Here is an 18,521-nt window from a genome sequence, read left to right on the forward strand (position 1 = left end):
AAGGAAGGCAAGAACGATAATTTCAATTCATTCAAAGGCCAATGATCAAAATTACAATTGCAGAAATGCACAAATATACAAGTCTTTAAGAGAAGTGAAAAAACATATAATAGCTTAAGCTAGCAGGGAGAGAACCCTTTACAATGAGTCCTAACAACCTTATATAGAAAAATAGTTGCAAGAGTTGTTGGAGCATTAAAAACCTTGAGTGATGATCACACCATCTAGAATTATTGCAAGCCAGAAGGAAATTGGGAAGACTTCAGAAGTATAGATTGCCAAAGTTGGGAAGACAAGGAAGGAACCTCGGAACCTCAGGGTTCCAGAGTTTTGGGGAAGAAAAAGGAAAAGCTTAGGAAAGGAACTTCAGAACCTCGAGGTTCCGGAGCTCCGTGGAAGGGAAGAGGCGACAAAGGAAAGGAACTTCGAAACCTTGAGGTTTTGGAGTTCCAAGGAACTGAAGAGAAGGCAGGAACTTCAAAACCTTGAGGTTTTGGAGTTCCAGGGAACTGAAGAGAAGGCAAAGGACAAGAACTTTGGGACCTCAGGGTTCTAGAGTTCCAGGGAACTGAAGAGAGAAGACAAAGGAAAGGAACTTCATAACCTCGTGGTTCCAGAGTTCTAAGGAATTGAAGAGAGAAGGCAAAGGAAAGGGACTTTGGAACCTCGAGGTTTCGAAGTTCTAGAGAACTGAAAAGAGAGACTTAGCAACCTAGGAACTGCAAGGGTCTGGAGCTCCGAGGTTGAGGACTAAGGAAATTCCTCCAGACAAGACAACACTTCACACTTCATAATTCCATTGCTTTCTCTTTGATCAACAGGGGCAACATTGGTCCATGGAAAATATCTCTGATCATTTCTAATTGATGGACCACGAGTGTCATAAAATGACAACATTTTTGGCGACCTCTACGAGATGCTTTCCTGCTAAGCATGAAGCCCAGAAGCCTTGAGCATCCATTGGGCACTAAGCCATTGAAGAGACCCAAAACATGTGTGCACCATCACTTGGAGGGAAACTGGAAAATAGAGCACACATCCTCTTAAGGAGAATGTGGCAGGTGCACAAGCACTTATGAAAGAAAAACAACTTCTAGTCAAATATTTACATAGTCATCAACACCCTCTTTAGAGGTAGGGCTTGAGATGAATCCCATTCACAGGGATTAGAAGACCTTCACCATCAAGCCTGGACAGATTAAATGCATTGGCTCCTTGCAAATAGTGATGACATATGGACCACTCCAGCTAGCATCAAATTTGGAGTATCGCTCCACTTTGGCTCTATCTGCATCCCACTTTAGAACTAGATCTCCCTCTTTGAAGACCCTATTAGTAGCTTTTTTGTCAAAACTCTCTTGACCTATTCTTGATGAGTCTCAAGTGTATGCATATCCTAACCTCTAACCTCTTCTAGCTCCATTAGCTCAGCTAGCCTTACTATTATGGCATCATTCTCTGTCAATTCTAGCTAATGTGCTAGTTCAAGAGAGGGTAACTCTAGGGAATTTGGGAGTCTTGCTTCTTTCCCATATACCAGCATGAAAGGGGAGTTATTGATCACCCTCTTGGGTGTGATCCTATCAGCTCACAAGTCTATCCTCAACTTAGCATGCCACGATCTTTGGTTGTCTTCAATTGTCCTTTTGATTGTCCTGATGAGGTTCTTGTTGGAAGATTCAGCTAAGCCATTACCCTGAGGGTAATAATTGGATGACGTCTTCAAGTATACACCATGCTTAACTGCCCAAGAACTGATTTGGGTTCAAACGAGTGTCTTGGCATTATCTGATATGATGGTGGAGGGGACACCGAATCTTGTCACAATTCCATCAAGGAATTCCAATATTGAGGCATTAATGGCATCCCTCAATGCAATTGCCTTTGTCCACCTAGTGAAGTAATTTGTTGCAACCAAGATCCACTTGTGGCCAGCACTAGAGGGTGTATTTATCATGCCAATGAAGTATAAACCCCATTGTGTGAATGGTTGATCTGCTCGAATGAGATGAAGAGATAGGGAAGCTAGTATTTTCTTTCTAGAGAAGAAAACACATTTCTTGCAATTCTTCACCCATCTATGTGTCATTGAATAAGGATGACCAATAATAACCAACACTCATTATTTTGATAGTTGTAGTCCTTCCAGAGAAGTGGCCCCCTGAAGAGCCATCATGAAATTCTTCTAACAATTTGCTGACTTGATTTTGATTGATACATCTTAACAAGACTCCATTAGAGTCTTTTCAAAAAAGGGTGCCATCCACTAAGACATATGGGATGGATTGCAACCTAAAATGCCTTCTTTTGGTCCTATCCAGACCTTGGGGGTATCTACCTACCATTAAGAAGGTGGTCATGTCACTTACCCAATTGAATTGAGTGTCGTTGCTAATTGGTCGATCCTCTTGTAACACAAGGGTGACCTCTGAAGTAGTCTTAGAAGATGAGACAAGTTGCTCACATAGGCCCCTACCTCTTACAAGTTATTGATCTTGATGTTGATGTCGTATTCCATGATCTTACGATCGTGAGGACCTACTTCTCTACATAGCTATACTTAAGCTCATAGTCCTTTAACCCCTCACTAAAGAAAGCAATAGGTTTCTCCAAATTATCATCGTTCAGCTATGTTAGGACAAGTGAGATTTTGGATTCTCCTCCAAAGGTATAGAGGATAAAATACCTTTCATAGTTAGGCTTGTTAAGGGTAGGGGTCTGAGCAATTGCTTGTTTAATCTCTTCGAAACCAACCCTCCCCTCCTTGGTCCAACTGAAAACCAAATTTTTCTTCAACATGGAGGTGAGGGGTTTTACCATGGTGGCAAGGTTGGGAATGAACCTCCTCACAAAGTTGATCCTACCAAGGAAACTTTGCAATCCTTTCTTGTGACTTTGGAGTGAGAGAGAAAGAAGAAATTATTGATAATCTAAGGCATTCCTATTAAAGTACTCCTCATCCACTCATGGTTAGGGTATTTTCCCTTTGTAAGCTCTCATATAAACCATTTAGAATCATAATACCTTTTCTTTGCAAAAAGAAGACCACACTTGCCAAGGATGGTGTCTAAGATGTCAAATGCCTTTTTATTTGTAAAGTGAAAACCTGTTGTCTAGAATTTTGATGGGAGGAATGAGCCTTTCTTGTGAGATCCTTCAATAATAGACTTCTTGACTTCAAATAATTGATGCATAATTTTTTCAAAAAAAGTAATTATATCAAGCATAGTGATTAGAAGGTTCCTCAACACAATAAGGCTTCCAAAAACCCTAATAATTGTATGGTCCTTAAAGTAGAACCAAGACCCCCCATTATGATCTATTCCCTTCTCCAGGTCAAGTTCCTTTGGTTTGAGTAACTTTCTTTTTTTCTCAGTTAAGCCCCATGGAACACTCCCCTATAGTAAGGCCATCATCTTCCTCACAACAATGATTTTCAAATACAATATAATTGGACTAATTGAACTGCCTGCAATGCATGTCCCATAAATATGTCTACTCTTAGACATGAAGATACTCTCCTTCCACCATGGGCCTAACCCTTAGGTCTTCATGCCAGACCGTAAGACCATTGAACAACAAGATATGCATGAGGATTGAATAATATCTGAAATATAGAGGACCTGCTCTAAATTGACAAAGTGCACTATGCAACTACTCTACTAGTAGGTTTTCATAATCAAAAGCCATATTGTGATCTCAGATCTAAATAACCATACATAAGACCAACATCCATTAAGGAATTAATGGTTCTGCATCCAAACCAAAAACTTGACACAAAGCAAAGAAAGTGTCCTTGAAGTAGCTGGCAAACAAATCAATAGAATGGGGAGCTAATCCCTTTGATTCAAGGCCTTCTCATCCCTTGTTAAATGCTTTGGCCTAAAGGCCAAAACCTTGCTCCTATAGAGCCTATCATGGGACTTGAATTCTCTAACCAATTTGTCTATGTCTAGTGGATAATCGCTCCTCTCATCCAGCATAAAAGCATCTTGAATTGTCTTCTTGTTTATGATAGCTAATCTACCCCATCGTGAGCCAGAATCTCTCTTGTTCCCTCCTTATATCTCCTAACTATATCTCTCATAAGGTCAATGTTAACAAAGACATTAGGGACAACTAACCTTCCCAAGTTCAAATCTCACATGTTTCTAATTGGGATGCTCTCTTTCTTCTTGTTATAGCATCTTCTCCACAAATTGAACCCCCATGGTTCAATGATAGGGTCTTTGCATCCTGCATTATGATCAAGTAAGAAATCAGTGGACCCTATGTAATGGCACTTTTCTCCAAAACTTGATTGAGTAACTGCAATAGAATTAATAAAATATTTATATATGTTAAGATCAGTTATAAGATGTGATAGTGTTTAATTAGATTTAAATAGACAAACTGACTATAACATGTAATAATCTAATAAGAATTATAAAGTCAATTGTTAGCACAATAAACTGAATAAAATAACAATATAAATCAACCATATTATTATCAAATCATATATAAAACCTTCTCAATATCTTATAGAATAAAGGTTTCCAGTACTTATCTTCATATTGAGCACTTTGAACAGTTATTCTCACTCTAAGAAGATTATAGTGGCCTTGGGTCCTTTATGGCTATGGCAACCCAAAGAGGAACCCAGTTCTTACACAGAACCCAGGGTTCTTATACAAAACCGAACATGCTTGGCCAGGACACTCCCAAGTGTGCATTGTACCCCAAGTTGGACACACATTGTGTGCCCCTTCTCACTAATGTTCATAGGCCACCAAGCCACCATCTTCTTCTTCCATGAGTGATCTCCCTACCCCCTTCCAAGTCTCACATAAATGATTTATATAACCTTTTAAGGGGTGGTTTCCAAACCATCACACCCTTTTGAAAAGGCCACCTTTTTTTACCCTTTAATAAATATAATTATAGCTCTCTTTTAAGAGAGTTTTTCATAAACATTCTTTATTAACCTTTCTATAAACCAAAGGATTATAATATCCTTTATTTTATTATCTCCTTTTTTAATTCTAAAAGGCTATTTCATCACTTTATCTTCTCGTAGAAAAAGTCACATAACACCCTGGAATTTGAGCAATAACCTCATCACTAAATTTTCTCTTAGATTAGGAAACAAACACCTTAGCCATGTTAAAACTTTAAAGCTAGGGTTTAGCAAAGAAAAACCCACTGCGCTAGGGTTTAACAATTCTATATCAATTTCACCTTATGGATGACCTAACAAATTTAATTGCAATACAAAGGGCCAAACTAATACCTAAAACATGAAAATGTGGGTAGGGTTTAGCAGAGAAAAACCTACTACATTAGGGTTTTGCAATTCTATATCAATTTCACATTATGGATGGCCTAACAACTTTAATTGCAATAAAAAGGGCCAAATACTAACACTTTAAACATCAAAATGTGAAAATTGAGACCTTATGCCTATTGCAAATGCGTTCACGGGCTTTGGATCAAAACCCTAACCTCTGAAAAAATCGAGTTACAGAATTCACGGAATGCAGTTTTAGCAAGGCAATAAACATAGAGAGATTAAAGTAGAATCAATTAAACAAGAATTTCACTTATAACGGCGCAAAGGGATGAATTAATGGTAGCACGTAGTCAGTTAGGTGACGGGAACTAGTCGTTATCTTTCGAATTTGAACGTTGAGCCTCTAACAACTATTTAGTTGTTATAGTCGACAACCAATGACATTGAAACATGTCAACAATGGATCCAGGCCTGTGTTGTAGAGGGCTTAGCACTATCCTAGCCTTCAATTCTTTGTTAGGTGTGTGCTACTTAAGGGCCCACTGCTTCTTCGTTAGCGGCCTTACAGAGTTAGCTCTACCAAGCTACTTCATTTAGTTGCACAACTGCACGATGAATCTATGTCGTTGATTGATTTGGATACGACCTTCATTTAAGTACATGACTTAACACAACACTCGCAAGGTCCACTGGCCCACCGCCTGAGTCAATAAACTCATGGTTTGATATCATTTGTGCAGTTGGGATAAGGTGGTGAAGATGTGGATCACCTTGCAACGTTAGCACCACGGAGCTTTTGAATTAAGGTCATCGTGGATCTCTGCCTAATCGTGCAGCTATACGCTCATCTCGACGATTGATGCAAATGAAAGTGCTCAGAGGTTCAAGTCGTTCATAGGTTAACCACGGAGTTGTGGAGTTGGATCGAGTGTGCAAGTTTGTCCAATTGTACAATAGTGTGATGATCTGAGTTGTAGATGTGAATGAAGAAGCACGATCATCAAATGCTCTACGACTTGTTGACTACACTGTTGTGGAGATAGGCTAGCGCACAAGTTCAAGTTATCTACGTAATCACGCAGAAATATGGAAATCATTGAAATTTGATGCTTCGAGATTGGTTAATATCAAATTGTGTATAATTGTAGTCTAAGGAATTTTCTATCATAGGAGTTTGGAAAGAGGTTCCATGCAATTGTTGATTCATTGCCAACACCTCAAACATTACTTCTCCTAAATAGTAAGGTATTTTGATGTTATACATGTTTTATCTATTATATGGTGTGGTGTGCAACTACAATTATTATTGATTATGTTGTTGTTATAACTTGTTCAACTAGCTCTATATTTTGCTACCTACAAGGTGTGTCCAAGTTCTTGATTATTTTTAGTGTTCCTACTTATTGTTATATCTTTATGTTTGGCTAGATGTATGCTATAGGCCTTATTTTTCTATTTTGTTCATCGCAAGTCTTGCATTATCACTTGTTTGTGGTGTTGCTTGATATCATTCTATGGTCTTTTACATCTTGTTTGTATTTAAATGCGTTATTTCATTCTACATTGTCTCCTCTTACCCTACTATTTGACCTATATTACTTCCATTACTTGTTGGTTATTGCCACAAAAATCTTTCTATGATGTTATTACCACTACAAAGGTTAATATTTTAACTACTATTATTGTTCCTCCCTTTATGGTTATTGTACCTCTATTTTGGTTTGTAGAGGATGCCCATGATGTTTTTCTCAATTTTTTAGATTTGTGGTGGAATTAATCTCTTTTGGCTATTGATCCATTTTACAATTGCCAAAGTCACCTGAGTTCATCTTGTGATGGGGTTTCTCCTTCCTATCAATGAAATCCTTACCTATTGTGGCCTATATTCAATAAGTGTTGATATAAAAAATTGGTGGTCAATATGGCTTTCAATTGTTTCCATCCATATTGCAATAATTATCAAATTGTTTTGTGTCTTTGTAGTGGATTTGTATCTCTTCTATAACAACGTGGAAATGGTGGTGTAGCTAGGAAATCGGAAATCATCAAAGCATATCAAAACTAATCTAGCTCAATCACAAAAACTAAAATGCAATGATCTATCCTAACACACTCAATAAAGAAATGAGAAACAAAACATTCAAAACTAAAAACTAAGCAAACCAAATGTAGATCTAAATGCTTCCTTCATGCGGCTCCATTGTCCTTCTTTCTTCTCCAAATAGCCTTTGTTTGTGGATCTCACCTTCAAGTGCATAAACCTATTGTGAAAGCAAGATTGACATTGGCACAAGAGTACTCGAAGCGTGATTGATTTGACAAAGTGATTAGAAATTCGATAATCTGATTATTCATTCGACAAAGTGATTATTAGCAAAAGTGATTAGCGGTTTTGTTGAAGAAAATCATCCAATTTATAGATAAATTGGAGAAAAGACAAGATTAGCATGACATTGATATTTTGGCAATTGATTTCGAAAATGGCACTGTAGATGTATAAAAATGACCATATTCCTAAATGAATATTTTATGTTCATTTCCCTATTTGATTAAATCTAATTTAATTAAATTATCCACATTCTTCTATTTTATTAAGTAAATTACTCAATTTATTTAAATAAAATTCACCATACCATTTAATGAATAAATCATTTTATTCAATTAAATCCCCCCTATCCACTTTTAATTAAATTCAAATTTAATTAAATAGTTACCCTAAATTGAATAAATCAAATTTATTTAATTACAACCAAATTGAATGAATTAAATTATTTCAATTAAATCCTATTATCCCCTCATCCACTTGCAAAATACCAAACCCCTTCCTAATCCCTTCTAGAATCTTCTAATCACTTCTAATTAACCTAACCCTCCTCTAAAGTTTGTCACATCCCTAAGCAAAGGGAAGTCACTTCTCAAAAACCTTAAAGTCTTTGATAACCATTAAAGGTTTTCAACCTTCAACCACCAAAACCCTTAAAGTCTTTGAAAACCATTGAAGGCTTCCAACCTTCAACCACTTAATCCCCAAAGTCTCCAATAACCATTAATGGTTAATTCAAACCCTCCCACATGGTTAAAACATTTGTTTTGACTCAACCTCTACCCAACCCAAAGGTCTCATCAGGCCATTAATGCTTTGACCATGATTATCTCTTAATCATTTGCACAAAGGTTTATTCTTAGATTAACTCTTAATCTAGTGGGTAAACCTAATTTAGACTTGACCCTTAGCCTTTAGATAACCATGAAGTCTTCTCAGGCCTTTAATGCCTCCAACCTCTTCTCTCAACCCAATCCTATGTTGACACTTGTCACTATTTTATTGGTGCCAAATTGTGCACATGGATCCCCAACTTTCAAACTTGACCCTTGATTAAACCATTCAATCTTGACCATCCATTGCCCTGTTTGTGCTATAAATATAGCTCTCATTCCTCTATTCTAAACAATCATCTTTCAAATTTGAAGCATCACACTTATGCTCAAATTCTTTCAAGCTTTCATTTCATATATGCTCATCATTTAGCCTCTTTTAGATCAGGAAGTAGACTAAATATGCATGTTTAGAATAAGTTCTTTATCATTTTAGCTCAATCATAGATTAAATATATCATGCTAGGATAGTATCCATACTAATCTCGTCATCTTATCATATAGTTTATTGCATTCCTAGAATCATACATAGCTTACAACACATCTCATACTAAAATCAATCAAAACATCCCTCGTTCTTGCATTTGCCATCCCTAAACCATTTTGCTCAGTGATCTAAGAGCAAAACATTGGTTTGAGGGACATTATGAGATAGAGAACCATGGGATCCTCCTTGGGAAGCTGAGTAATACGTTATTACTCCATAGCTTGCATCAAGAAGTCTTGTGTGTGTGTGTGGACTAGTATTCTAAAATATTTTCACATATTTAGTTTTATCAACCCACTTTTCCCGCATACAGGCACAATTGAGTGGAAAGAGGAAGGTTATGACACCTTCTATTTCATGAATTATGACATATTTCCAATGCAAAGCTTAGAGAACTAGAACCTTATGACATCTTGCTATGCCAAGAGAATGACACATGAGAAATTCATGCTTCCACCGAAGCACAAAAATAGGGAGAACTATAGACAATTTAATTAGGTGGAAATTGCAATTAGGAAATTAGAAAATAGGTGGAAATTAAGAATTAGAAATGATGGAAAATTAGAAAATTAGGCAAATTAATTAATAATTTGTCATTTATTAATTAATTCACAAAAAGAGGAATAATTAGCCAATTAAATGATCATTTAATTGCGATGAGAAGACTTAGGATAAATAAATAAATTATTTAACCTAGAGGAAGAAATGACAAATTAGGTTAAATGAATAAATCATAAAACCTTAGAAGATGAATTAGAAATGCAAGGACGACAATTAGGTCTTGACAAAAGATAATTAATGTCAATTTGATTTGATCATGATTTTGAATTAATAAATGACCAATGTGATAAATGATTTGATTGACAAAGGCGCCAATTGATGAGGAACAATGACTAATTGATCCAAATTGACATGATTGATAAAGACGATGACAATTGATGATAAATTGATTGGAAAATGACAAAATTGACAAGAGGATAAGGATCGATGACAAAATAAATGACAAGATTGAAAATGACCATGATCGATGACAAAATCGATCGCATGATGATAAGATTGACAAGAGGACAAAACCCTAATTAGGATTGACGATGTCCAAAATGATGACAAATAAGCATGCACATTGATGCAACAGGATAAGTTTGACCAAAATCATGACTGAAGATTGTTGTCGACAAGACCAAATTTGAAAGCGAGACAAATGGAGAATGCAGAAGAATGACTCAATGCTTGCAAGTGATAAAGATCAAGTGTGAATCATAGGAGAAATGTTAATGCAATGCAAAAACCTAAAATGAGGCAATGCGCAAATGTTAAAGTATGACTCCGCAGGCGTTGACCATTTTTAGGTGCCTACATTTTGCCCCTCTTTGAGACAATGCGATTTTAAGCGTTGTTTCAAAGAATCAATAATGAAAATGCTCCAGACAATAACAATGACATATGCATGTCCCCTCGAGGAATTGGCCGGAAACATGCAAAAAAGAGGCCAATTGATCGATAAAAATGATAGGATTGAACGGACTGAGAATCGGAGATTGGATGCATGAAGGACAAGCAATTTAAGGTGCAAAAGACCACAAACAACATAAGATGGAGAGAATGCATGTCCATCTATGCACTGACAAAGATCTATAAATGAGACAAAGAGGGTGAAAAGAGCTCATTTGCACTAGCCAAAGAGGAGAATTTGTTGCTCTGGACAAGGACACTTGCAGAGAGATGGCGAACATTCCAATGGCAGATCACCTCGGAGAACATGTACATACTTACAGATGATCAGACGATGCAGTGGTAGTGGTATGTATCTTGAAAACCCATATCTTCAATTTCATGAATTTTGATCGCTTGCGGGACATTGCGGGGCCCACAGAAATTGCAAAAACTAAGTTTTGCGCTTATGTGAGGTCTTCTGTGCTTGTGTAAGGGTACACAGGTGCAGTTTATGTGACACAGGTGTAGGAGTTAAGACACAAGCATAGTTGTGCATGTGTGACTCAATTTTGGTTCGAAACTGCATGCAAATGACGCGAAAAGGGGGGATAAGGGTAGGATAGGGCAAAATAGATAAAGAAAACCTTAATTTGGTCATGAAACAAGGAAATGTAGCCCGTAGGAACAAACCCTAATACTGACAAATTGTGCCCCAATTGTGATGCAGAGTCGACAGTATCTGTTGATCACACGAGAGAACCGACCAGACTGTTTCATGCTACGACATAGACTGAGGAGCATGGACAGAGATATCTTAGTAGGACTTGGGATATATTATATCACATTCATGCTCGAGACTAGGGCAAACACAGGATTGCTTACCGCATTAGCAAAGCGATGTCATTCATAGACCTCCTCATTCCATTTGGCGACTGGAGAGGCGACAGTGACATTAGAGGATGTATGGCGCATCCTCCGCATTCCGATACATGGGGAGATGATAGAGTATGACCCAGTGATAGGGAGAGATGCATTATGCAGGCTATTTGAGTGTGACACAGATGATCTGGACATCGTCGAGAGGGAGATCAGCTGGGAGAGCATGGCTTCCAAGTATGAGCAACGATATGTGGTGATAGCAGTTGTGAAAGCATGTCTTCTAGCAGGGAACAGATGAGGACATGGATTCCCTATTGGATGGGGAAGAGTGCTAGAGCGGATGGTGATAGAGGGGATGGTGTATGCATGGGGACCATGTGTACTAGCTATGCTATATTTTCAGTTGCATCAGATAGCATATCAGGGAGTTCAGATTTTGAGCTGTGGAGTCACATTGCTACAGGTATGGGCATTTGAGCAAATAGCCATATGTTGACCGATTACAGAGAGACAGGTAGTACCACACCAACCATATGTGTATTTCTATGGGGGAGCACTGAGACAGGGTCCATTTGGATACATATTGTACTGGCGACATGAGCTAGACAGACTGAGAGAGTTTACATGGAGGCCATATCTTGATTGCCCTAGATGGTCAGATGATCATGAGGAGCTACCATATTGTAGATAGGAGAGGTACCTGATTGGGTGACCAATGAATCGCTAGAGAGTGATTGAGATGTACCTACCAGAGAGAGTTAGATGACAGTTTGGAGAGAGATAGGATGTACCCAGGAGGATGGCACAGTTTGCCCGATCACACAGAGAGATGAGTCAGTGGGGGAGTATGATTCAGCCACACATAGCATATGCCGACTTTGCACAGCTACAATAGAGACAGTGGGATTGGAGGTCAGATGTGGTGGATGCCGGGATGACAGAAGAGTATGAGATATGGTTTGCACAACGACAGCCAGTGCCATTGACTGATCCTGATATTCTAGTACCGAGGAGACAGGAGGACTTTCCACTTGCAGGAGAGGAGGGAGATGGGGAGGACGAGGATGAGGGTGGCGATGAAGATGAGGAGGATGACGAGGACGAAGGTGATGGTGGGGATGACGATGATGAGCCAGACTCAGCTGATCAGGAGGCATTGCGAGATATACCCATAGAGCCAGAGAGAGCTAGGACAGAGGAGATGGAGATGTGCAGGGCTACCATAGCGAGTCAGCAGGATCACATTGCGACATTGGAGAGACAGTAGGATCAGTTCAGAGCGGAGATAGCTAGACTCATAGTGGCTCGAGATGCAGCAATAGCTCAGGCACAGCGAGAGGAACAGAGAGTCACTAAGTTCATTGGGTCAATTAGGGATGCCAGTGCATGAGAGATGGCACAGATGCTGGTAGAGACCGGAGAGGAGATATGCCATTGGAGGATACTATATGAGAGTGCAGTTCCACTAGAGTAGAGAGCAGCTTCATATCGGGCACGATTGAGGACAGAGAGTAGGGCATGCTCTCGGAGGTCATTGAGCAGCATGGGGGTGAGTGGACCTATGAGACCACCACAACCGGGACCTAGGACAGGAGGGACATCATCCATGAGACATGGCAGGGATGAGGAGGATAGAGGGAGCACCTAGTGACAGAGGCACATGTTCCTTATGACAGACAAATGACATATGTAGTTTGATATTATGTAGTCAGCCTACGGACCATACTTAGGACAGATAGTCCAATTTTGTACTCTGATATTATTATGATATGTGATATGATATGCATCGATAGGATGGGATGCAATGTGTTATGATTTATAGTTATTTTTCTATGTATGGATAACTTATGTACTTTTTATGAACATGTATGGATGTATTTTTATGTGTATTTGATGCATTTATAATATGAAATGGATAAAATGTTTGATATGATACTCGATGTAATGCAAATGTACTACCCAATGAATGCAGGATGTAGCATATGTGTGTGGAGATCGGAGCACTAGACCGAACTAACTATCCAAATTGACAGAAGAAGTGTTAGTAAGAAGAAATGAGATAGAGGAAAACTAGAGATGAAGAAAAACTTGCTTTCAGTGATGCACTTTGTAGGTGAGAACCTTTATTTTTATGTAGCAAAATGGATGCGTAGCATCATGGCATTGAAGGCCAGAGCTAAAATGCAACCCTTTTTGCAAAAGACAGACATATCATAGACAAACAACAATCACAATAAAAAAAAAAGGGACCATGAACCATCTCGGTCACTCTAAATCACTCAGTGACATCATCGAGCAACATAGGAACATGATCGAAGCCAAAGATAAATCATTAAAAAGATAAGATGCACAGATTCAACCAAGTCAAACAAACATCTTGATCTTCATTGTCAAAAGTTGAAAGTGCTGATAGGACGATCATGTTGTCTGGTTTCAAGACATGTAGTACCCCGTCTAAGACAAAACACAGTCTAGTTTCGTGTATACCACACCCTCTATAAGACCCATGATAGTGTGTCAAGGACCAATGATATTGATGTTGTTGTTCGATTGATAAAACAATGTTGATCAGTTTGAATGTCTTGTTTTATGGAAAAAGTTCATCTATTAACGCATGATTTCATTAAAGCACAGTGTTTGATTGATTTTTGTTGGATGTATGCTCAACGATCTGTCTATGCACAAAGGGATGATTTATTACAAAATGCTTGTTTTTGCGAGTTTTATAATTTTTTTGTGTTTATTTTTTCAGGACTTATTTGATTTGTTTGGATTTTTTTTTTTAATTCTTTTGAAAAATTTTCTAAGACTTATTTGATGTTTATGGATTTTTTTCAAGACATTATTTGATTTTTTTAGAATTATTTCAGGACATTTTTCAATTTTTATGATTTTGCACCCAGTGTCTAGCAAGGCAAGGAATATGACAAGTGAATAAATAAGCTTTCTGAAATGTTGGTGGATAGAGGGAAAACAAAGGCCTTTTATCATGGAGACAACACAGATGCAATTTTCAAGGGCTATTGCGTGATGGGACAAGAGACTGGATATGACAATGTAGAGTAGTGACATGGCATGAGGGACATGTCAAGAGGTTTTTGAAACCATGTTTAAATTTTGCATCCTTATGTCAGATCACGATCAAGGAATGAAAAAGAGTGTATGGATAGTGATAAGATATGGATAGGATAAGGAAGACCAAGAATGGATAAGGGACATGGACTAAAGGTCGGGATTGGCTAAGGGATAGTGGCAGAAAGTTGCAATAAGACAGGAAATATGGATGAAAGGCTATAATAAGCAAATGGATAAAGACCAAAAGCTATGATGGCCTAAAAGCTACAAACAAGATGCATGATGCTCATGACGATCCTCGGCCTTGTCAAGATCAAAGGTGGAAAGAGGAAATGGACATGAGGGACAATAGGATATGAAGGGTAATGATAGGGGTTTGATAGGATAATGGAACAATGAAGGACAAAAGGATATGATAGGAGGAAACCTGCCCCCAAGTATGGTATGCAAGAAGTTCATAGATTACGCATGATGCCTGTTTGCCAGGTTTTCATCATGGTACTTTGCCCAAAGTGCCTGTTTACCAGGTTTTCACTAGTGAACGAATTATTTTTGCTTTACTTTTTTGCTCTTTTTTCTTTGTTTTTTCACTTTTTTTTTTGTATTTTTGTATTTTTTTGATTTTTTCAATAGAAGATGGACACATGATAGGGGATGGAAGAAGGACTCAGGTGTCTTTTTTTTTTTTTCGGATAGTAGCCTTGAAAAAAAAATGGACCATGACCTTTAAAAGTATGCTCAAAGACGTTGGTAGGATAAGGATATGGAAAATAAGATGAAACTAAGGCGAGGATTTATGCAAAGGATTGGACCAGAGGGATGGAAGGATGGAAAATATGCATTGGATAATGGATAGGGTATTGGAAGAATTGGGCTTGAGTGGATGGAAATGAAGGCAAGATCAACATTGGCACACACCTTGATGGGTGGTGGATTGATGGAGGACAAATGGATCTCATATTGTGAGATTTGGATGGAGGAATAGGTTGGGATTTTGGGACATAAGGGCCCAAAATGGATGAAGAAGTTGATGGAGGAATAGCAACTTTGGATGCCAATCTGGGTTGTTCTTTTTGTGCTCCAAGGATCTTCTTAGGGATCCACATGGTTTTTGATTTTTCATGCTTTTGTGGTTCCTTGGAGTGCATTGCTTGCACAAGGGATTTAGGAACCCATATATATTTTGACTTTTCTTTATTTTTCTCAGTGGGCCTTTCTGACCTTTTGGATATTTCTTTTTCTTTATAGATCATATTGTTCTTTGTTTTGACAAGTCGATTATATTGGACATGTTGATCCTTGAATACATGTGTATTTTTAGACTTATGATGCTTATACTTGGCATCCAAATTGCTTGGAAGAGGGAATGAATGCTAGTGTGGATGGGAATGATATGGAGGCATGTGGGATGGATGGAAGGTTTTCCAAGATGTGTGCCTTTGTTGATGTTGCATAGGAGATGGAGGGATATAGGGACCTAAGATGAATGGAAAGTATCATGGGGAAGGGATATGTTTGGATTGTGATGGAGGGATACCAACGTCTTGAGAGTGAGTTGTGTAGACATGACCATTAGTATACTCTTTGATATGAAGGGGTTCTTTCTTGTGAAGGTCTACCCCTTTGCCTTTATGAATATCTTGACTTGTAGGATACTCTTTTCTTTGGGAAGAAGACACGAGTCCATTATGAGGTGGATATGATATGAGAGAAATAATGAGATCTTGGAGTGGATCAGATTGCACCAAAGTGGAAGAACCCATTATGCATGTCGAGGGTTCATGAACATCTTGCACTGACACATTAGAATCATGAGGGGTATCAGGATCATGAGGGGGACTAGGATTGTGTAGTGGACATGGTTCAATGACAGGCTCTTCAAGAGATGGAATGGGAGAAATAATGGGATCATCAAAAGAAATGAAACCTTGGAGTGTATATGGAGCATTAAGACAAGGAGATGGAGGAACAAGTCGATCTTGTGGAGGATCTGAAGGAATAATTTGATCTTGACAAGGAGGAAGATCATTGGAATCCTCTTTAAAGGTGCTTTGCTCTGGACTTTCAATGGGATCATCAGAAAGGATGGAAGGGATATCTTGATCTTTCTTAGGAAGTGGAATGTCAATGGGATTTGAAAGGACATTTTTTTCATGAAATGGAAAGGGATTGTTTGGGATTGGATGGATTGGGATATCTTGATCTTGCTCAGGGAATGGAGTGTCAATAGGACTTTGGATAGGATAGACAAGAATAGGGGAATCATCGTGAGTGTCTGGGAACATGGGGTCCTGGTCAACAATTGGATGGGATGATAAGGTTTCAGGATCTTGATCTTGATCATCTTTAGGACTCATTTCTTCATGCTCTAAATTATCCTCTTGACATGGGGTTGGACTTTGGATATGCATGGGGGGTTCTAACAAGGGATCAATGTTTTGGCATGAAGGAAATGCACTTTGAACATTTGTGATGGATTCTAGCAAGGAATCAATGCTTGAACATGAGGAAGAGGGACTTTGAATGGCGTCCTCTAAAACAGGTAATGGCAATAAAGTGCATGGTGACATTGGGTCTTGTATTTCTAAAACATGACAAGGATGGGCATCATGAATTGTATTATCTTGGCAATCAATTATGGATTGCTCTTGGATAATTGCATCCTTGGGTGTATTGTTTGATGAGGACAATATAGAAGGTTCTTGTGAAACTTCTAAAGGTGTAGGGATAGATGCCACTGGAGAGTCAATTTGTTTGCAGGGGGATGAGGCATTGCTAGACATAAGTGTATTATCTTGATCTTCCTCAATAAACTCACTTGGTAGTTTCCTTAAGATCATTGCAACAAAGCCACCTTTCTTTCGAGGTTTTGACATAGTTGTATCTGGAATTTGAACTTGTTTGGCAAGGAGTTGGTTCTGATCTAATGTCATGTTTTGATATTGGACTTGGTTCAATTGTTCTGACATGTTTGAAACTTGGGTTGGTGCGTGCTGCAACCTTTGTTTTTGAATGTTTGGTTGTAGTTGTTGACATTTATATTCCACCATTGGTTGAACCCTTTGTTGACATTGTATAGTTGGTTGGACATATTATTGAAATTGGACCATTGGTTGTATTGGTTGAAAATCTGATTGATAGTAAACACCTTCGTGTTCTTGTTGTGGCAGCACATAATGTTGAAATTGATGTTGTCTCTTTTCTTGAAATTGTTTCATCATCTCTATTTGTGAGAGGAGAGCTGGTGTGTCTGATCGTTCAAGAAGAGATCTTACATCAATTGGCTCAATCTTTGGATTTCGACTTGGAAATTTTTGAAAAATTTTGGACATTTGTGATCTATTCTTCTCAATGTTTTTCACTTTTTGTTCCAATATCTCCTCTTCTTGAGCTAGTTTCTCCTCTAGTTTTTGTATTTGGAGACTTGTTTCATCATAAAAAGTTTGATCGATATTGCCTTGCTGTTGGGTTGGATATAATTGTGATTGCCTTGGATTAAAATTCGATTGCATTGTTGGTTGATACATCAAACTTTGTTGCATCATTGGTGCTTGGAACCTTGTTTCAATAGACATGTCACTATGCAGTCCAATATTTTTTTTGGAATTTTTTCAAGGATAATATATGATATGCAACTAAATGCAAACTAAATAGGTGAAAATGCAATCTATGGCAGGAATGCAACCTATGTTTTTGAAGATTTTGACAAACTTTTGAATGCAAATCTAAAAGAGACCCTTAGGAAATTGAAACGATGTCTAAACCTCAAAGGACAAAAAGACCAAGTGACAAAAGGACAAAATGACAATGTCTCCCCTATATGCTTGGATACTAAGCTAGGTTTGATGAAATGACAAAAGATAAAAGTTTGATAAGGTCAAGACTTCTTATCAATGACTTGGGGTTTATCAAAGATTTGGATTACTCAAGTATAACAAAACCTAGTTGTGACACTATATGCAAGGGGACAATTAGTATGCAAATGACCTTACTATGATGTGACAATGACTTAAGCTTAATGAAGAGGCCTAGGGTATGCAAATATGAATGGATGACAATGGTATTACTCTAATGCAAGAGGACATATGCAAATGGATGACTCTTATTGATATGCAAAGGAGTATGACCTAGATGAAACTTAACCTTGATAGTTGACAATGACTTTGCAAAATGCAAACCTAGGATGAAACTAAATCTAAGTGACATGAATGTTGATACAAG

The sequence above is a fragment of the Cryptomeria japonica genome, chromosome 3, assembly GCF_030272615.1.
Source record: "Cryptomeria japonica chromosome 3, Sugi_1.0, whole genome shotgun sequence".
Classification (NCBI taxonomy): Eukaryota; Viridiplantae; Streptophyta; class Pinopsida; order Cupressales; family Cupressaceae; genus Cryptomeria; species Cryptomeria japonica.